General features: G+C 33.1%; 1 protein-coding gene across 6 annotated transcripts in view; it reads left to right on the top strand.

The window, feature by feature from the left end:
- Positions 1-1327: 1327 nt before the first annotated feature.
- The window catches only part of LOC134848212 (uncharacterized), a 29292-nt gene continuing 7805 nt past the window's right edge, over positions 1328-22814 (top strand). For 2 of the 6 annotated variants that reach the window (XM_063865588.1, XM_063865589.1), the window contains exon 1: positions 1328-1565. The gene's annotated coding sequence lies outside the window, so the exon portion shown is untranslated. Of the gene's footprint in view, positions 1566-10131; positions 10150-17001; positions 18480-21238; positions 21386-22814 lie in introns of those variants that run through there. The other 4 variants (XM_063865587.1, XM_063865586.1, XM_063865592.1 and 1 more) reach the window with 3 other exon arrangements.

Genomic DNA, 22814 nt, shown 5'->3' with positions numbered 1-22814 from the left:
ATCAGCCCTCCATCAACAAAATTACTCTTTTCAAACACTATCTCTAATTTTTCTTATGGGTTGTGTTTTATTTGTGATTTGACAAAAGAATCTAATGGAAAGCCTGAAAATTGGGCATGATCGATAGTCATAGCAATTTAGGCTTTTTCGACAACAATTTGTTTAAATTTTTGAATTGCGCTTGAAAAAAGTTTGAAAGATTCGTTTTTTTAATATAAACTAAACTTACCTGCAGACAATGTTATTTGCCAATTGCAGTGGTCAGATTAACAAGAGTAGTTGGCTTACTTGCAAGTGGTTCATCTCAAAAAAATTCTCATCACAGTAATTAAAAATGAAATTATCAATTTTTTTAACGTTGTCATTTTTTAAATTGTTTTATTTGTCATGCGATAAAAAGTTTCGATAGAAAGCCTTAATAATCGGCATACTTGTTAGTCATAGACTATGATCATCAAGTAAGCTATTTTAAAGGCTTCCTATCAAATCTTTTCATGGCGAATAAAACAAAGAAAAAAAACTCGTACAACGTCAAAAAAATTGATTATTTATTTTTTAATTACTGTAAATATCTGTGATAAACCAGTTGCAGGTAAACCGACTACTCTTGTTATTCTGACCACTGAAATTGAGGAGTAACATTGTCTTCATGTGCGTTTATTTTGAACATGAAAAAACAATACTTTTGAATTTTTTCGAATGTCATAAAAAACTTTGGAAAAAAGTAGTCGAAAATGCCTAAATTGCTATGACTCATAGTAATTTAGTCATTTTTGGCAGTTTTTTTCAAATTTTTTGATGATTTTCGAAAAAGTTCGAAAGTATCGTTTTTTAATGTTCGAAATAAACGCACATGAAGACAATGTTTATCCCCAATTTCAGTTGTCGGAATAGCAAGAGTAGTTGGAGTAATTTTTGTGTGTGTGTGTGTGTGTGGGGGGGGGGGGGGTGGGGGTTAGGGTGCATTTGTGTAAAAATTATGCAACTATAAAACCTCAAATCAATTTCAACCAAAAGCCGCCTTGCTGTTTTTTATTTGACGATAAACAGAATCTCCCGCGGTGTCAAACATTGAAGATGAACCTTGGCGGAAACTGACATTTCAAAGGGGAACTTAACTTGATTAAATCCTCCGTATGTGCGTCCGGGGTTATAAATAACCTCTTGGGCTAAACTGATAAAGGCTCTTTTGTGCTAGAGGGCTAGTATCTTTTCATGTTTGAACATCAACCCGCACCTTCGGGCCAATTGTGGTGAGGTTTCTAATCAAATATCCCACCATTGATCGTTCCCATTCCATTTCTCCCTCTTCCATCAAATATCACCCCCTTTCCCAGGATGTTTTTAATTCAAATGCCTGCCGCGATCTAATTCAATTAGTTGTGTTATACTGATTGAAGCGCTTCTGTACCACCCGACAATCATTTTAAAAACTCTAAAGAAACGTCTTCTTACTGCCACTTTTGGGCGCATTCATTTGAAACATTTAAAATAATCATCATAACGAGCAATTTGTAATAATTTGAACACAACATCACAGAGCCTCTCGAAAAAAAACATAACAGGTAAGATTTTGTTTCCCAATTTTTCTTTAGTTCTTTTTATTTTGCCCGGACCCGCTGAAACATAGTTCTAAGGTAGCTTACTTAGAATACTTGCACGTGGGTTGAAAGTGTTCATCTTCAGATTCTAAAAGTTTCTAAATGTTTGAACCGAATTGACCCTAATAGTCGGTCAACTCAATCCAAAATGGTTATTTCTCTAACGGATTCGACCACAGGAAAAAAAGGTTCAGTTCGATTATGTGCGAGCCCCGAGCTGTGAATAAAACGACCTAAACATTTATAGCTTGATGTGACTTGCTTAACCCAAGTTTCGACTGACTCATTGAAGTTATGTTTAAAAATAGTTTAAAATGACCGTAATGAGTTATGACCTATTGGTTATACTCATAGAGTAATTTCAGATAAGGATAAGGTATACCGTCTGCTCGTCAGCGTCTGATCTTATTTTCGGCCGGATAGATTCGTGCAACTTCTTAGTCTAATACCGATCTTAAGCTTAGTTTTATATCTCCTAGTCTCAATAGATCTAGTGTATACTGGTTTATGCGAGTTAGCTCTTGGAGTTTATCCAGAAGAAGAACAACTGTATTCAAAGTTTTATTGAAATCGTTCTGGTGCTGAAACTACAAGTAGTTTCAGCACTTACAAATAAGTCTCAGTGTTAGAGATGGATTATGATTGGTTAGTTAGTAATATTTTATAGTGATAATTTATCAATAATATAATTGGTTTATAAATACTAGTTCAGAACTGGTTCCTGTAATCTGGTCTGCCTAGTGGTCTGTAAACCCACAAATATCTTAGACGGTGTTCCGATTTTTAAAAAAATAGGGGCGAACTACAACAGCTTCAGTTGCATGCAAATTCACTCGCGTCCAAGTTTAGGCGTAAATAATTGATTGTAACGGATTATTATAATGATTTTTTGACAATTATTATTGATTATAATTACCAAAATTAGATTTTTAAAGGATTTATGATCGATTATAATCGTGAAATTTTTCAAGAGATCATAATATTGTGTAATCTGTTAAAATTGCTTTTAGTTCCAGCAGAAATTCCTTTGAATGAATTATAATCGTGATATTTTCCAAGAGATTATAATCTCTTATAATCGATTACAACGTGATTTTTTCCAAGATATTTTAATCTCTTTAGAGCCCATTACAATTGATTATCGATCATACAGAAAACCCCTGATACTCCATTATAAGGCCTTCAATTATAATCCATTGTATGGTCATCAAAAAAAAAAATGAGTATGAATTACAAATATTAATAATCATTAAATAGTTTTAAATGAACCATCAACAAATCCTAAAAACCAGACGGTTGTTCAGTAGAATGTAGTTCTCAACTGTAGTTCCGTTTCACCTCCCCGTCACAGTTTAATGAAGAAAATTTTTGTTTTTTCGTACTGAAAGCAAGAGGTTATAAACGATTTTTAATCGATTTTAATAGATGTTTTTTCAACAATTTCAGTGAGACGGCAACTAAAATGACAGCATAATCGATTATTAACTCTTGACACTGGGTGCGGGTAGGTACAAAAAAACATCTTATAAATTTGAGTCCAAATCACAATGATACCATTTCTGTCTTGGTTGGAGCTGCATTCAACTCAAAAATTTTCCAAAATTGTATCCTAATGTCAAGCATAATGTTTCGAAATTTCAAATATAGACAGTTATATTATCGATTTGATTGGTCTTTTAGCTCTACTGTGGCGAAACAAAAATTGTATGCCGCTGAAATGCAAATATGACTGTTTGCATTATCTATGGGCTATATTCACGCCCTCTAAGAAATCGGGCTGTTTTTAGTTTGTTTTGCAAAAATTTCTGTGGCAGAAAATGCTGCTTTTCCTTACCGCAAATCATTATTATTGTTTCTGCGTGTCTTTTTTAGTGTTACGAGCTCAAGATTGGAGAAATTCTGAATCGTTTTTATCTATTTCGGATACTGTTTGGCTGAGCTTGTGTTGGGTTTAAGTTTCATTCTCATATGTGACTAGGAGTTTTCTAAATTCTGTGTATGTTCATTTTCAGGTTGTGTTTTGAAATTTTTAGAGATGATACCCTTCTGAATCGTTATTGAGCTACACAAGAGGCTTAATTTGACAAAAATTTTATTAGCAATTGAATCGATAGTTCTGGCGTTTTTTTTTCATTCAATAAAAAACATTGAAGTTGATCGGTTTTGGGGAAAAAACTAAGGCGTTTTTTGCAAATTGAGTTCCACCATTTTAATTCTACTGGAGTTCTAAGTTAAATTTGTGTTGGTAATTTTTCTATGAAGCCAACCCAGTTTGTGAAAATTTGTTTTCTGTTTTTTTTTCATTTTATCAGGATAATTTAAATCAGCACTCGATGTAAGATATCATTTTTTATGAAACTTGAAACTTAGCTCTTAAATTTTTGAGAGCATAAAACTTGTGTTCTAAAGTTTTATTCTGGAAAATTTGAAATTTAATAGAAGAGCAGTCAGAACATAGAAGGTCTCTCCTTTATCTACAAGCAATACTTTTTTCGTCATGTTTGAAGTTTATGCTTGATTTTGTTTTGAATTGATTTGGCTTTGTGTTTGGCTAATTTTCAACAAAAAAAATCCAAAACGTAACAAGCTGTAACCTTGTTACATACCAAATCTGTTTTTTGAATGAAAAAATCATTGTTTGGTTCTGGTATGAGTTTTATCAAACAAAATTGACTAGTTTTGTCGCAAGTTAAATTGAAAAGAAAATAATCATATTAAAGTTGTTGTAAAGAGAAGGAAAATTTCTCTATAATGTCACGGCACTTACATCGGGTCTACATTTTGAACTGAAATTAGGTTTTTTTCTGATTAATTAAGATTAAGCAATCAAATTTAAGGTCAGACATTTCAGTATACATTTCAACTTTTTTTAAAGTATGCACTTTGAAAGTTTGAAAATAGTAATTTGGTTTTTATGTCAATTTGTTTGGTTTTAGTTTATTTTCTTTTTTAAAGGGTTTTTGACTATTTTAATAACTTTTTCATGAGTTTTTACTCTGAAGAATATTTCAATCTATCGACTCGGCCCGAACAAAAAATGTGCCAGTATCAGAAAATTTATGAAAACCCACTTTGCTGAGGTTTTAAACAAAACTAACCAAAATTACCTGCACTTATAATGTTTCATCTTTATCGAACAAAACAAGCGCTTATTTTTGAACTCACTGGCGATGCTCAACAGTTTATTGCAAACATATTTTAATTTTAGTTTTCCCAATCATTTACTTTTGATAATACTTTTAAAAATCAATCATTTCATTTAATTGCAGTGTCCTTGTTTTGGTCGCCCATATTGTAAGAAGTTGAAATGAACCCAAAAATTTGACAGGAAAGTTTACTCAATGTGACCAACCATAGACTGTTTTAGTGGAAAAAATTTGTAAAGCTAATGCTCGACCAGAGTCGCTGGAATCACACAAAGATGAAGGAGTTGCGAGAAAACAATGCATTACAAATGACAGGTAGCCAAAACTGACATCCCTTGAGTAAAACGCTTGTATTAGATTAAACAAAACAATTATCTGGACTGACAAAAAATATTTCTCATACAACTTCACACAATAAAAAAAATGCTATCATTTCATACTGTTGCATGGACTCAGAAATTAGTTTGAAAAGAGCAAAATAAATTTTTTTAATATTATGAAAATTTTCACACTCTAAAATAAAAATTATGACTTTTTCATCGTGTTTTCATCCCCAAAATGTATGAAAAATGCATGAGCTTGTACGATTGCATGCTAAATGTTTTTTTCATCTTTTTTTTCATGATCAGAAAGCTTCTGAATTGCTGAGTATCAAAAAGTTTGTGGTAAAAGTCTTTAGAATATGTTTTAATTTTTGTATGAAAGTTTTATGATGAGCATTTTTTCCATAAATGTGGCAAATGAAAAAGTATGATGAGCATTTTACTTCAATGGATGTCAACCCAGGTAGATTAATTGCATCAGCTAAACGCTATCGTTCTGTTTTTCTAAAAATAACTATTTTTTTAGTCATCCAATTGGGAGGCCTAACCTAAAGATTAATTATTCAATTTGAGAAGAGCTCATATAACCAGCACCCATTAAGCTATGATTTATATGAAAGCTCACATGTTTGCCAGGTCTTTCAGTCTCAATTAAGTTTGGATCTCTTTTCGTTTCTTGAATTGAACTTTGAAAACATGGGCATTTTTTGTACTTAGATTTTTTCAGATTGTAAACTTTCTGCAAGATACGGTTTTTTGACGGTCTAGAACATTAGTTTATGACGTACTTTATGCTTTGTGATCATATATAAAAGTTAATTGTCATTATCAACTTAAAATAGTATTTCATCTTAATGAAACTCATCCAAAATTTTCCAGTTGATTAATGAAATTGTGTTGGGTCCCGTTTACAGCAGCATAAGAGCTACAAAAAAGTATATTTAAACTCAAAGTTTATTGTTGCTTAAAACTGAAAACCTTAAGAAAGACCCTACATACTCTTGTTGCATTTGAATAAAATTTTGTTTTTTCTTATCATAGCTTTTAATGATTGAAAGCTGATTTTGTAAAATTACACAACAGTCTTCAAAATAAAAAAGGGAATTGACTTGAAAACATTTTTTTCTGATTGTTCTTCCGGTAAGCATTGATTGTATTTTGAGCATACCCTAAGCGGTGCGTAACCAAACATAGATGTGTTTGATATACTTTCTCCAAACATTGGCATATCAATATCCGTTATCGTTTGTACTTTGGTATACTTTAGCTAGGAGCTGCACGCAATTATTGTTCGACTTTCGTAGCGAAAGTAACGGAATATTTTTGCTCGGGGTGGTTTTTTTTCTTCAGTCAAATTTCAACTTTTTAAGTAGCCATTTTTCTATCATTCAAAAGGTATTGTTGTCCTGAGCTAAAATTTGAAAAGATATTTCACATCTGATTTTTTTTCGCAAAGTTATGGGGATTTAAAATTTGCCATTTTTGCCAATTTGGGACTTTTAGCGCGCGATATATTTTGCGCTATAAATGCGTTAGCGTTGCGTTTGAGTACTGGTTATGAGCTATGACTTTCAGCGTCGATTTATAAAACGAGCATCTTGGCGCGGGAACTGATGCATTGTTTTGAACATATTGTGGGAAAAAGCTTGTGTTTGGGCATGTATTGATTTTTTCATGCAATTCAAAATTAACAAGACTGCTCGTGTTAATTTGCCAGCAAAGCCCTGAATGATCCGACTGCGCTTGTACTGGTTTGAGCTTGATAATATCCAATTTTGATAATATCCTTGATAATATCCAAAAATTCAAACATAAATTTTTCAACATTTTGAACTGATACAATTTTGTTTCAATCTGGTTGATTAGAATAAGCCAATCGAATTTCAGCACTATCTCAAAAAATTTTGCTCACATTTTTAAGTCGTCTTATAATTAAGGCGAATTGGCCACAAATATAGATTGCCAAGTAACCTATTCAATTTGATTTCAATCAAGCAGCAGAGTTATACCTAGATCAGAAAAAAATACAGAAAACAGCTCCGGGAATAAATGACTACTTTCACATCAGCTCAAAGTGCGGCCTGGTTAGTTATCGGCTCTAAAGTTAAGTGATAGAACTAAAAGCCAATCAGCAACCAGTTGGACCAGTGATTTATGTTCTCTGAGTTTATACATTGAATAATACAAAATCGGAAAATAAAAATTTTTTAGCCGATATTATCAAAATTTTAATTGTTCAATTTGAGTCATGTATGAACTTATTATGACTTATTAGCTTATTGCCTCACATTATATTGGATGTATATTGGATAATATTATATTATATTGTATTGCGGGATCATTTGCCACGTATTAAATTTAAAACGAGCTGTTCAGACAGACTAGTGGTAAGATATTATAATGGTGTGCATCGACAGTCACGCTAGTGGTGTACCACACGAGCCAAAAAAGCCAAAAATTGTCTGAATGAAAAAACCACCCTAAGCATATACTCATTTTCTTCGAAGGTCGCAACAGTTAAAAAAAAAAGCAGATGAAGTCGAGCCTTTTCAATCGTGATGTTATCAAAATACTCCAATTTTTTTTGTTGCGAGCAATGCTCATGTGAACATTTTTGCTTCCTAGTTCAATTGAGAGCCTTCATTTAATTGTTTGTATAAAATATACGAATAAAAAAATTAGGATATGCGAACAAAAAAGCTTTCAAAAATTAGTCAAATAAAATTAAACTTTTCAAGCGTCAAATTAAGACAAATTAGCTGTTCAGACAGACTAGTGGTGCACAAAAACGGTTTTTTCGAGGTATCCTTTTGAAGTTTTGGGGGTCGAAACCCCCCTCCCCCATCAGGGATTCGACCCCCATCCCGACTCAAAGGGTCCCCGTTTCGTACTTTTTAAGAAGTCCATTTTTGGCCGACCGACCCTAAATTTTTTATAAGGGCATCTTTGGCGCCAAAACATTCTAACTTGAAGGGGGAGCGGGCGCCAGAAAAAACTCAACTTTCTGCTCAATATTTCCAAAAAGTGCACAAAAACGGTTTTTTGAGGCTTTTTTCCAATTTTTGCCTGCGGCGCATAAAATTTGGCCAAAACAGCGTCTTTTAAATGCTATGAGAGAGCTCGGAAAATCCATTTTGTCGACCTAAAAAAAAAGGTCGTCAAAATTTTCGAAAACTTTTTGAAAATCCGTCCCTTCTCGAGAAAGATCCGCCCCTGCATGCTAATTATGCATTGTACCCGGGTTGATCAAAACTTCTTATCATACAATTTCCATATATGAGAAACTTCTTGTCATACAATTTCATACAATTCCATACGTACAGAAAATTGTATGAAAATTCTATGATAAGCATTTTTCCATATATGAAAATTGTATGATAGGTGTTTTCCCATAAACCAAAAATTTTAATTTTTTCTTTCAAAATTTGGTTTCTGAAAAATTTTCGGTTGTAGTTGCAACCGAACACAAGTGACATAGACCTTGGTCACTCATAACACCAAAGGTTGGACGGTCTTGCATTTACAATGCATAGAAAACGACCTGTCTTGGGCTGTCTTTCACAATTGATATAACAAAAGTATCAAACTTTTATTTTTTGGCAAAATTTATTAATGATGATTATATTAAATTTTTGAATTTTCAAATTATCAGACATTGATCAAGGCCTACATTAACACCTTATACAAAATAAAAAGGAATTTTCGGCATTTTTGAAAAAAAAATTAAGTGAAAAGAAAGTAAAAGCCAATTTTATCGTATCCAGGAGTACGTTATGCACACAAAATATTAAATTTTGCATGCAAAAATTTTTTTTTCGATAAATGTTTGTTTGCGTACGAAAATCGATTTGCGGTTGAAAAAAAAACAAAAAAATTTTTGGGCCAAATTTTCAAAATTAGTTGAAAAAATTTTTGTGTCGCCATCAAAAAAATGCCAGTCATACAATTTCCATATATGGGAATTGTATGATAAGCATTTTTTTCAAAAAACGAAAACCTCAGTTTTTTTATCACCAGATTGTTTTATTAGAATCAAACAGCCACAGAAAAGAGTTTATACCAGCTTTCAACCATTTTTAGAAATTGTATGAAAATTGTATGACAAGCATTTTCCCACACACTTGATGTATGAAATTGTATGATAAGCATTTTCGGTATATGGAGGTCAACCCGGGTAATTGGCTTGCTTTTGATTCATTTCGTTTTTTTCTTCGTTTGTAGCTAAATTAGGGCCCGTTTTTTTTCAAATATAAGTATTAATGGCAGACATGGGAATTATCTTTGTGTAATGTTACGTTTGAAGACTTAGCCGTGAACTCTTTTTATCTTGAAGCATCCGTTAAAATTCAGACCTAAATTGAATAAGCCCCTTTTTATCTTTTTATCTAGGAGCCAAAGTATGAACTTCAATTTGGATTTAATGGTTTTCAACTACAATGTTCCATCCAATTTATGTAAATTTAAGATACACTTTAGAATTTCAATGTGGCGTTTAATCATCATATAATCGAATTTGTTTTCCACAATAGGAATAAAAATACTATTCCTCTGGTATATACCAAAAAGAAGTTCTCTTGAACACATACTTACGGAACAGCAAAAAAAATCAGTTGATAAATTTTACAATTTTCTTCCTTTTTCAAACTTCATCTACCGACATAAAGTTAAGAGGGTAAACTTTCTCATATCTTCTTCAGTCAGAGAATGAATAAAACAACAGCCAGTATTCACAATTGACGCTAAGTTGAGTTTAATCCTTACTTCGAAATGTGTTCATCGTCCTGATAATAATTAGTGTTTTGTCATTTTCGACATAGATCCTAAATTGAATTGCAAATCTTCTGGTTTTACAGCCGTAGTAAGCCAGGTTTTACTGCCGGCTTTGTAATAAAAACAAGAGTGTTATTTGTTTTCTCTAACAAAAGACCAAAAATGTCAAATTTTGATTTCTGATTCAGCATTATTGTCAACCTTTATTGAAAAAGCTTCTATTCGAGCTGAGGTTTCTTTTTTTAGTAAATTTAAAATATTTAATTGAAATTTTTCAAAAATGGCCTCGATAAAACTCAAATGATGAAGGTAAGTCAGTCATTTTTAATAATCACTAACATTACGAGGTCAAGCTAAATTTTATTAAATGCAAGCTGATTCCGCAACAGGCCAAAATCATATTTGTCGCGGAATCCGCAACATTGATAAATTTCTCTGATTTGTTGCTGATTCGCTGCTATTTTGGATTCCACTGTATTGCCCAAAATTGCTCCAAAAGCAGTTTATTTTACGGAATCTGCAACAAAATCTTAAGGTTTACATAATTATACAGGTCAAAAAATTTTACATGGTAATTTTCTTCAGCACGCATGATAGTCGATCCCAGCTAAAGTTACAAACGGTTGAACTGCAGTTTAAATTTCAGGATTTCGGATAGAAGCTATGGTTTAGCTGCCGATATCTATAAGTTTTAGAACCTCGGATGAAATGATCACTATCTATACAGGATATCGGATGAAGTGATTAGTTATAATCTGATTCCGAAATTACATAATCGATTTTTACCTGCAGTGCACAGTTGCCTTATACAATTTCCAACGCTAACCTTGAAAATGATTTTTACTTATAGGATGCGTTTCTCAAATATGATCCCAAAAACATTAACTGAAACCATTAACAAAAACCTTTAGTTAACCATTAATTAGCCAGGGTCGAGGTGCTCGACTTATGTTTCGACTTTGAAAGTCGAGCCAGTGCAGTTTTGCGACTGAAATTCCGCGGTCGAGAACCAATTTTAAGTCAATTACAAAGTCAAAACATACCCGATTTTGGTCGAGAAAGTCAGAACATAGGTCAAGCACAATCGAAACATAGGTCGAGCAAAACCTGATTTTTTTCAAAACTTAAATTTTTTTAGGGGATTTAAATTAAATTTAAATTCAAAATTGAGCAAAAAAATCTGTTCCGTCAGAAATGTGCAACCCGCGACAATCAATTGAGGAGATTTGCTCAACATAAAACTTAAAATTTTAGAGGGACTCTTTTAAGTTTTGGAAATCTAAGGGTCCTGCGGCAAGAAAAAGTAAACTACCAAACATTCCTCAACTATCAGTTTTCACATCAACAGTTTCAGACCAGATTGGTAAGAAAAATAGAAGCAAAACTGGGAGATTTAAAAATTAAAAAAAAAAACGTTTTCGACGGAGGAATATTGCATTTTACAGGTTTTTATAGTTTATTTTCAAATCAAGCATCGTCACAAAAAAATCAACTGAAAAGCACAAATTATAATGTTTTGTCAATTTACTCGTGATATATGATAGTCACGAACGTGGAGAAAGTCGAAACATATGTCGAACACAGTCAAATGCAACCCATTTTGGTGTTACTACGATAGGGCTGATGAAAAATTTTCAAAGTAGTTTCACAGATTATCGATGAGACCGTTTTTTAGCAGTTGATCAACGCATGATTCATCATCCGGAAGCAAACGTATAGAGATTTGTTTTCCTTAAAACAATTGGTTAGCGGTTAAGCAACTTATGTGTTACTCTTAAGTTTATTGATCCACTTATTTTTGTGGTAATAACTGAGAATTTACTAAGAATTGTCTGTTGGGTTGTTTTGTCCTGTTCAGCAGTACTGTTGACTTGTAGGTTGACAGACTTCGTGTTCTTCAAAAATTCTATCTCCAGGCAAAAAAAATCTAACTGTATCTGATTTAAGTGAAGATTTCAGGCAAGTTGATATGAATGCACATCTTGAATTTTCTTCCATCTTTGACACTTTGATGCCTTCAGATCGTGACACATTAGGTATAATTTTATTTTCCAAAAAAATTTCAAGCGCCGTTGATTAAAAACATTTCTGGTTATTTGCTATCCACCCGTTTGATCTGATCTTGATAAAAGTTTTTCTTATTACATTATTAGTGCTCCAAATCCCTGACAGACGCTTGCTTTGGTCAACCGGTTCAACCATTAAAAACTAATCACAGATTTTTATCGCAGATGGCTCTTTGTGTCGAGAAACTCAAAACATCAGTCGAGAAAGTCGAAAGATAAGTCGAGAAAGTCGAAACATAGGTCGAGTAAAGTCAAAGCATAGGTCGAGCACAGTCGAAACATAAGTCGAGCGCAGTCAAAACATACGCAATTTCGATTGAAAAAGTCAAACATAAATTGCAATCCTCGACTTGAGTAGCGGGATGTTTCAAAAAGAGGATTTTTTAAAGTTTTTTTTTTGGTTTTTTGTTTCGAAATTATCCACAATTTCTCCGACGCAATATTTAGTTGGGATTCTTTTAGGGTCTTCCATCTGATGGGTTTCCTCAACGAGGGCTTCCTCCTGATAGTTTTCGGGGCTTCATCCTGATACAAAGAAAAGTGCTGTTCTGGCTTTCGAAGAAAATTTTGGATTTTTTTTGTTGGTCGCAAAGTCGAGACAGTCCAAAAATACCAAGTTTTTTGTCGAGAAAATTGAAACATGTCTATGCAAGGTCGATTAAATAAATCTATGCATATCGAACTTTGGTCGAGAAAGTCGAAACATATGTGAACTGAGTCGAACAAGTCGAACACTTTTTTGTTGTCGAGAAAGTCGAAACAAACCAAAATTTGCCCGAGAAAGTCAAGACATACCAAAATTTGGTCGAAAGGGTCGAATCATACCAATTTTTGGTCGAGAAAGTCGAAACATAAGTCAAGCATCTCGACCCGGGAAAGTTTAGATAGTAGATTCCTCTGATAGTGGCTAGGTTCGGACTTTTAAATTCAGCATCTAGATAAGAGTGCTGGCTCTAGCTATTATTTAAAAACGCACGATTTTAGTTCAATGTAAGGTACAAAATTGCAAATCTGTTTACAGTTACTTTTGCGGCATCTGCATGTACTCCTTAACTTGTACCCGGAATCCACGAAGATCTACAGATTAGCCTCTTAAAGAAAAACGCCGTTAGAGAATGAAAGAAAAAACAGAATGGACAATGGTAATAGTTTCTAAGAACATTTTTAAATTTGTTTTATTTTTGCTTTCAATTTAAGGTCGATCAAATTGATTTTCTGAGCAGTCTCAAATCTCTAAAAAAAATTATAAATATCTTTTTTTTAAGATTTCTAACCCTGTAGGCAAAATTGGTACAAAAAAGACCACAGATAATTTTTTAGTACACTTTTTTGGCTGTTACGACAAAAAATGGTGGTTTTTTGGCGCGCTGTTCCAAAGCTTAGTGTAGATTTTGCGCCAAATCGCTTGTAGAAAAGTCGGAATTTGATGTACTTTAACGTATATTGTAATTTTATAAAAATGCTTGATCAAAGGGTCAATTGGAGTAGTGACAAGTTACCTTGTTTCTAAACTTCTAAGCAAAAATTCAACTAAACATTTTGTAAAAGAGTTGCGTTTTTTCTTTTTTTCTCTGTCGTCTCTTCATATTGGCTTAGAGAAATTATATTTTTGTGGTTATAAAAATCATAAAAAAGCACATCACTTTTCAAAATTTACCCTTTTCCACCATTATTGTATATTCTTTATTGAACCTGGTTTTTCTACAAGTTGGTAAGCCCAAAAGTTTCCCAAAAGTTGATGAAATTATTTGTGTTTTTTCTCATGGGGTTATTCTTTCTCCTTGATTACACCAGAAGAAGAAATTTCAAATTTGAATTTGTAACAAAGTTAGCGGAAACAAAGCTAAATTAAAAATTTGTAAGATTGCTATAGCTCAGAGTTTGTTTTTATTTTTTGTTGCAGCTTAATTTGTAAAATTTATCTTCAAAAATTCAACAAAATACTATTAGCTTGTTGACGTTGTGATCACGGAACACTCAAGCCCATAACAACCGACTCAGATTTTACAAGTGAGTATTACGAAATCGATTAAGCTGGACAAAAAGTTATCAAAATAGTAAAACTCAAATTTTAAAAATATAGCAAAACATCGCTGCCCACAACAAAAAAATCTGTAATTTCCCAATTCAAAGTTGATCAATTCGCATGGTCCTGACGTAGAGCTTTGCTTTAGCAAAATATTTTGAGTTTTCAATTTTGGACTTGAATTTCAATAAAAAAGTTGTTTCAGATTATAATCCAATTCTCAAGGTTTTTTTTGACGAAATCAAAATCCCTGAATATGCTTTTTTGAAATCAAACAAAATTATTCTTCTTGTCACGGTAAACTCGAGTGAATTACACAAAAATATATTTATTAAAATGTTAGTTAAATATGCAAATATGCGAATGAGGAAATGTGCAGTCTAAACATGAAATTTGGTCCAGCACAGTCAAAACACAAGTCGAGCGCGGTCGAAAGATAGCTCAAATACGGTCAAAAAATACTTCTAGCACGGTCGAAACATACCACGAGCACAATCGTCTTGCGGTGCGACGAAGTAAAAATTAAATTTTATTTATCAACCAATTTTCTAATTTTTGAAAACCACATTATACATAAAATAAAAAAATAATTTAATCGAACAAAAAGATTATGTACATAATACGTTTTAAAATGCAATTATTTCTAATAATTTCGATCTGATTGAAAAACCATCCTCTCGGTCAAAGCATATCTCGTTTGGGTCGAGCCAAATCAAACCATTTTTTTGGAATCGAAAAAGACCAAGTGTTTTTTTTCGGTCGAGATTATCGAAACTATCTGTCCTTAGTCTAGACGGTCTAGACGGTCAAGATGGTTATGGTCGAGACGGTCGAAGAATAAAATGACCGCATCGACCCCGGAAACTAAAGTAGCAGCTAACGATTATCAGGTCACATTGCGAAAATCAAATTTTTTTTTGTCATTCAATTAGCGAAAACTTTTCTAGAGGTCGAGAACGAGAAAATGAACGTGATTCTTGTACTTTCTTTTTCTCTATTCGTATAATTGTTTGTTCATTAGCAGGAGTAAAAAGCTGGCAATTAAATTGATTTATTTTAACACGTGCCTAGCGAGAAACACTTCTAATTTAAAGCATGAAGAATCAAAACCCTTCCTCTGGTGTCGAGCCAAAATCCAATTAATTCTAATAATTTTGATCTGATTAAAAAAACCATCCTCTCGGTCGAAGCATATCTCGTTTGGTTCGAGCCAAATCAAACCATTTTTTTGGAATCGAAAATGACCAAACGTTTTTTTTCGGCCAAAGATTATCAAAGATTATCTCGTTTGGTTGAGCACTGAGCTGACTTCAGGTTTTTCGTCCTCGAAATTGTTTACTTCAAATGTTTGTCGAGAAATGATTAAATTCTTCACAGATAACGCATATCATTAATTTAGATATTCTATGTAAAAACTCACCCAGTTTAGAAGCTTTCAGTGGGTACGTGAGGTAAAAATTACTAAAACGACGTGGGCAATTTGAATGCAAGATGCACACGAGGAGTTTGAAAATTTTGCCATCTTGGTAAAAGTCCTTCGATTTTGATTGTTAATTTTTACCTTCGTATATAAAATTGACTCCAATAATGAATTTTGCTTTAAATGAAAGCACCAAAAAACGTCGTTTTTTTGTTATCACAATATTTTGAAGAAGAATAGCCCATTGCCATGAAAGTAGCACAAAATACATCTGTCCATGGGATTTGATATGACAAAAAACTACTATCAAAATATAATTACTTGAAAAATAATGGAAAAAAAAAATAGTGAAAAGTGTTGTCTGAAAAAATAATAGTCTGAAAAAAGAAAAAAACTCGGATCAGCTTTTCTAGGAATTGAGCGGACAGCTATTTTTTTTGGAAAAAATTCTGATTCATGAGTGAAAAGCTTGACATCAAAACTGCACTTGACCTAATAGAAATACTTTTGAGGTAATCAACAATAAGTATGTTATAACGTTGCTAAAATGTTCGCTACATATTTTTTATTCACGTTGCATTATTAAACAATTGAGTTACATTTAGAAAAAAAATTTTAATAAACATTATCTAGCAAAAAATCTTAGCAACAAAAATGTGTGCAATCAAGCCAATCTGGCGCGCAACAACTCCAGGATTTGGCTCACGACATCTCCCGAATCGGTCAATCTGGCGCGGTAACATCTCCGGTTACCTTTTAAGGCGTAGCGCGTGCGGCGAATTAAGCAGGCTCAGAAATGATACCAAATTAGTCTTAAAATTATAAAAACGAGAAATGTATCAGTTTGTTTTTAACCGTATATTCATTTTTTCAAAATAAATCGTTTCATTCTAAAAAAATTTGGGCAGTTGTTAAGAAACTTGAAAAAGTAACCAAATATGTATTGACAAATAGTGAAACAAACGACCATTGAATACGGTTAGTTGTGCCCAGTTAGGAAATACCTGCTTCTGAATGCACCAAAAGGTGGTATAAGTTTTCAAATCTAGAGCATCTCTGGATCTACTTAACAATCTCCACCCCTTTCAAGATCAGTCGACCAATCAGAATGCAGCAAAATTAGAATTCGCAATAGAAAGCTCAGTGCTAATTTACTGTATTTATTTTTATGGGTGGAGATTCTCAAGTAGGTACCATAGGGGGTGGGGGGATTGTTAAGTAGATCCGCCTCTTTCCTTTAGTTAAGAGGATCGAGATGACCTAATCAATAGTCGTCTGAAGCTACTGAACATCAATTTGTAGAAAAAGTAAGTGCATTTTTTCGTCCTATTCTCAATTTACGATATTTTAAATGCTCTTTCCTTTTTGTGTGTGACTCCCTGTCATTTCCTTTAACCCATCCGAGGGAGTAACAAAATTAGTGGGCCTTTTTGTTTGCAAAATAATGGCGCGGAAAATGGGTTAGATTGCCTTTCTGTCCCTTTACTCCTCCCTCTCCTCCTCTTTTCTAAGTTTTTATCATTCCATTCTTTTCACGTCTCATTTAGCACAATTTTTGGAAAGCTTTTCCTAGTTTTTTTTATTAAAGACTTCAGAAAATTAAGTTCACTAATCATATGGTTCACTTAATCATAAGGTTATTAAGGTTGGTTGGCTTTCTTCTAATAGAACACAAATCGAACAATCAAGTAGAATCGTGTAGTAAGTAAGCTAGCATGGTAAGTTTTTCTTTTGAGACTAGATGTATAGATCGTTGCACTTTTGTTATGTGCCCTATTCTATGCTCTTCGCTTCAATCGATACGATAGATGATGAATCCTCCCTATATAAATTTATTTGCACCTATTACCCATTTAACCCTCATAGCATTTAGTCACGTGCATTCCCCAACTCCAACCCACTATTATGGTGGCGAACACTTTCATGTATGCTTAAATAAACCAAAAAATAATCATAATCGGCATTATATTCATTTTGCGGTTTTTCACTTGAAGTATTTCATGATGTTTATTGGACGCGTCTCTTCAACTAATCCCATCCCCCTTATTCCAAAAGAGGGAATTTTGTTACGAACGATGCATTTAACCCGCAAAATAGTTCTTTATAGGGGCTGATATATTTCACCAAATACCATGCGTGGATATATAATATAAGAGATTCTGTTTTTTTTGCTGCTATTTTTGAGTTCTACTTTTTGCTTCTGAGGTTTGAACAAGTACTTATTTCACGTTCATTATCAGCATTCTTCCATCTGAATAAACTTCCTCTTCAATTTTGATCAAATTTCACGAATGAATTAACTCGATATTTTTGACGTGTTGTTTTTTTACGCGCTATTTCCGTCATTTTCTCCTCTCTTATTTCCCCAATTTATGTAGATGCACGTATAAGTTGGCTTATTTCTTCACTTTGACAGCCGCGGCTGAAAACATGAGACCTTGTTGGACGGATTTAAATGGAAAGCCACCGCTTGCCGATTAAAGGAAAAATTCATTTTACTTCACATATTTACATTACACTATAAAATGTCCGTATGTGTTCATTTTTAAAGATGCGTGCCTCAATAGACATTAAAACGTAACTAATTTCCCTCAAATTGATACTTGGAGCAAAAAAAAATCAGCTTTGTTCACATAAGGCGGCTTTATTGAAAATAAAATGCGCAATTCTATGCGTCAGCTTAAAAGGCACAAAGATATTAAAACATTATTTATATATAAATTCTATAGAAAATATTTTATGTGTCTGTTGTTACTGTTGTGAGCGCATTTGTCACATTTTTCGACGCGTTCTATCAATCTTTATTAGTTGGTTATTGATTGTTATTGAATTTCTGCGTTTTTTTATTGGCACTGCATTTTGCTATTTTAACTTTCTTCTAATTGTCTGTCATCCGAGAATTCATCATTATCTCAATTCTTCGAAACGAGTAATTTTTTCCTGGCTTCTATCTTAGGCGGCGCCAATGAACATATTTTTTTTACAAAAAAATGATTTTATTGATTTGATTTTTGACATACTTGTCTATTGGAAAGAATTGATAGAGTCAAACAAACAAAGTCATCTCTAATTTTTTATTCGTATGAGTTTCGAGCTCAATCAAATTCAACGCGCCGCGCGCTGAAAGGTAAGTTATACATAGGTTTCTTTCATTTTGGTTCTTAGGATGAAATAAAGACTATCGGTCTAATTTGCTCATGACTTAGAAGTGCTAAAGAGAATCTTGAGCAAAGTATTTGAGATCAGGAGTTTTTAGGTCGACCAAATTGATTTTCTGAGCTCTCCCAAAGTGCTACAAAGACCTTGTTTTGGCCAAAACTTCTGCAGCGCAGGCAAAATTTTGAAAAACAGGCCAAAAATTTAGGCACTTTTTGGAAAATTTTGACCATAAAAATCCCCGCACAAAATTATTATAGAAATACTTTAGGGCCCGTTACAAAAAATAGATATCTCAAAATAGTAGATTGGGGGGACCCTTTGGGTCGGCATGTGGTCGAATCCTTGAGGAAAAGGTGTCCGCCTTCTGCACCCCTCTAAATCCGCCGATGGATCATGATATTTTTAACTCCAACAATCCATTACCAGTAGTGTACCAAAGAAGGCTGTTTTTCTAAATAGATATGTTATATAGATTACCTAGCCAATTTTTTTTTTCTGTACAGAAAAGATCTATTTCTTTTTTAGTTTGTAAATAAACAACTTCTGGAAACAAATAATTAGAAATCAGTTCACTGCTCAACCGCAACGAGATAAACTTGCTTCGATTATACACAATAATAGCCGTATAAGTACAATGCAAATTAACACATGTTTTCAACAAGTGTTGCTTTGCATTAGATGTTTTAACAAGTGCCTGCGAGTCCCACTAGCAGACTTTTTTCTAGCTAGAAATAGCCTAGATTTTAGCTAATTTTTGATCAAAAATAGGATGAGAAATGAAGAATTTTAAGAGAATCCCTGCTTCAATTAAAATTTTTGCAAAGAGTTTCTGACCAGAAAATTAGATTAGATATAAAGTATTCCAGGTCACAAATAAAGAATTTTCTAGGGACGGAGTCTCTTATTGGAGCCTTTAATCTAAGTTTTTGGCACAGCTACACTAGTAGGCAAAATTGCGCGTCATTTCGGGTTTTTACTCTCTAAAATGCCTGTTTTTAAAGATAATTTTGGTGAACATTTACTTTCTTATCTTAAAGAATCCAAGAAAAATTAAGAATTTTATAATTTTAAGGAAAAAAAATAGGCTTTAAGAATGTTACAAGAAAGGGATATCAAAAGTTCTCACCACTCGTGGAGTACACAAATGGTAACTCATAGGCCATAATCAACAGTTTGTTGAAATAATCAGTAAATTTTAACTTATTAGGGGGAGTCTTTCGTTGATATCTAGAAAATTTGTGATTACATATCTGAGCCCCACATACAACACGTCCGAAGCTATATAAAATTCGTCAAAGTTTAATTTAAATTGTCTCCAAAATCAATTCGCGCCGATAATTACGTATAGTTAAGATTTTTATAGAAAACTTTCAAAATTTTTGTTCGAAATGTGTTTTTTATAACCAAAAGCTGGAATTGTTGTATGCATAAAATTGGAAAAAAAATTTTTTTCCAAAATTGATTTTTTCTGTAATTACGGTATATAATCTGATTCAAAATTTTTGTGGTATTATTGGAAGTTTTGTAATCGTTTTGAGAACAATATGCTTTCTGAGGATTTTTCCTTTGTGAAAACTGCAAGATAGCGAAGTTTCCCTGAATTTCTTATAGGAAGTTCTTACATAGTGGAAAATGCGACTCCAAAATTTTGACTGCGGTTTTAGAGGCATATCAAAATACTGAAGAGCAATTTTCCTGCAAATTCAAGATTAAACCGGTGAAAAAACGCAGTTTTGCTTATCAATTTTTGTTTTGTTTATATCTGTAACAAAGCCACATAGAAACGCTACGCTCGCTTACTTTCCTAAGGATTATAAACCAACGGACTTTGTATTTTTTCTGCAACCTTTGAATCGTGTTGCACATACGATCGTTGAATCAAAAACTAGTGAGCAAAATTAAACGCAAATTCAGGTTTTTTTTGCTCTAAAAGTCTATTTTAAGGACCATGTTGGACAAAATTTACTTCCAATTCTAACAAAATGTTACAATGACCGACAGTAAATGATTTAAACTACTCTCTCTGAAAAGATCAGTTTTCAGCTTGAAGAACTTCGGCATCTGAAACTGCCAGTTTTCATCATCCACACCAAGTTTATAAATCGCGTAAAATTGTAAGAAAAAGCTGAGTTTAGTAAAGTTGCCACACTGAATATTTCATTTTTCCTTTTCTGGCTGATAATGTTTCACGTCGCTTGAACATTTTTTTATTCCGCTTATTTGAGAAAGAATTCACTACGATGAAAAACTTAGTGCAGATAGTGAAAACTGGCATTTTCAGACCCGGAAAAAAACACGTACGTCTTTAAGAACAACCTTTGGTAATTCCATAGATGGCAGCTCTGATCATTTTATCTTGATAAATGTAAAAGTTTCGTTCAATAACAAAGTTGTCCAAAATCATCCTTGAAAACAGTCACTAGAGAGAAAAACATTAATTTGCGCTTAATTTTGTCCACCAGCACTAGTGGACAAAATGAACGGCAATTTCAAGGTTTTACTCTTCAAAAATGTCTGCTTTCAATGTCCATTTTGGACTACATTACTTTCGAAATTCGAAATTTTTTTAAGACCAAGATCAAATGATCAAAGCTACCCTCTACAAAACTATCAATATTTGGTTTCAATGACATATTTATGCGATTCGGGTCTGAAAAGGCCAGTTTTCATCATCTACACTAAATTTTGCATCCTAGCGAACTCTTTATCGAATAAGCGGATTGAGAAAATTGCGACGTGAAACATTCTCAGCGATAAAATGGAAACAATCAGCGTGAAAATTTTACTAAACTCGGAAGTGTCTGATATTTCACGCGAAGTAAGGAACTTGATGCAGATGAGGAAAATTGGCATTTGCAGACCAGGATATTATTGGTTAGTCATTGAAATCAATATTGATAGTTTCATAGAGGGTAGCTCTTATCATTTGCTCTTGGTCTATGCAAGAAAGTTTCTGATTTTGAAATACATTTTGTCCAAAAAGGACATTCAAAGCAGGCATTTTAGACTGTAAAATCCTCAATTAGCGCTTAATTTTGTCCACTTAAATATATTCCAGCATTTATCATTAGACTTCAGAGTCAATGCTCTGTTTTGTTGCTGGATTTCAGATTCTGTCTGTGAATTCTTTTTATTAATTTTCAGAGCTTTTCATTAGATTCTACAGACACATGGAATTGATTTTGCTCAAAATTTTGTCCAATATCAAATTATTCAAATATATAATCCCCCTAAGTTTTCAATACCTCCTACTTTTTTTGTTTTATTTCTTTTCTCAAGCGTTTAAGAGACGTTGTTATAGATTTTAAGATAGTTGGAAAACTCCTCATTCAAATCCTTCATGATTAATCATATTCTTTCCTTTCTAATAATAAATATATGTATTCAAGACAACTTATTAGGCATTTAAATTATGTGCAAAAATACTCCCCGCATCCTTACTTGAGCTTTTAGGGCAACTTTATCGGCGATTGAGATATTTGATTGCGCATTGAAGTGATTGTTAAGCATTCGTCAACGGACGATGCAGACTGGGATTAACCGCTAGCTTTACAACAGTGCGTATATCAAAAAGTAATGTGGGACCGGAAAAATTACAAAAAAATAATAATTTCAAATTTAATTTCAAATTAAAACAACTAAATAAAAGACGAGCACCGATACCCTTTATTCCTCTCCCCTATGCGTCGTAAGCAATTATGTACATAAATCCCTAATGTACATTGGGAAAACTCAGGGTTTGGGATAATTATCTTCCTATACTCGTTTTTAAATACCTTCTTCAAATAACCAGTTCGAAGTAAGTTTTATTTGAGGCCGAAGAAAAAACAACAAATTAAAAAAGGTGAGCTCCTACAAAATTTTATCTTTCAAATGGATTGAGATCGGCGCTATCAGTTCTGTGGATGCATTAGATGATGGCAGATGACAGCCAGGGGGAACAATGAGGACTTGCGGTTGAGAACGTTTATTCTCTAAGAGAATAGGGGGTTGTCTCGATCATATTGTACAAATTCGCCCCGTTTTTAATGGTCCTACCTAGCCCCGAACTGCTGTTTAAGTTCCGCTTTCTTTCAATTCTTGTTAATCAATCAAGTTTTTACGCCATCTCGTTTTGTAGGTGTTACGATCAGTAAGGTAAAAATTAGCAGTTATCCAATGGTGTTCTTCTAAACGATTCCAGTTTGTGTTTGTAACTCCTGTAAATAGATATCGTTTGGCAACAATTTATTATTATTATGTTAGAAGTTATGGTCTGAAAATGGCATAACAATAGCAAAATTGAGAATGGTATTGACTGGCG

This window comes from Symsagittifera roscoffensis, chromosome 6 (assembly GCF_963678635.1).
Source record: "Symsagittifera roscoffensis chromosome 6, txSymRosc1.1, whole genome shotgun sequence".
Lineage (NCBI taxonomy): Eukaryota > Metazoa > Xenacoelomorpha > Acoela > Convolutidae > Symsagittifera > Symsagittifera roscoffensis.
Note: the sequence above shows the minus strand (reverse complement) of the source record. Positions and strands in the feature narration are given on the sequence as shown.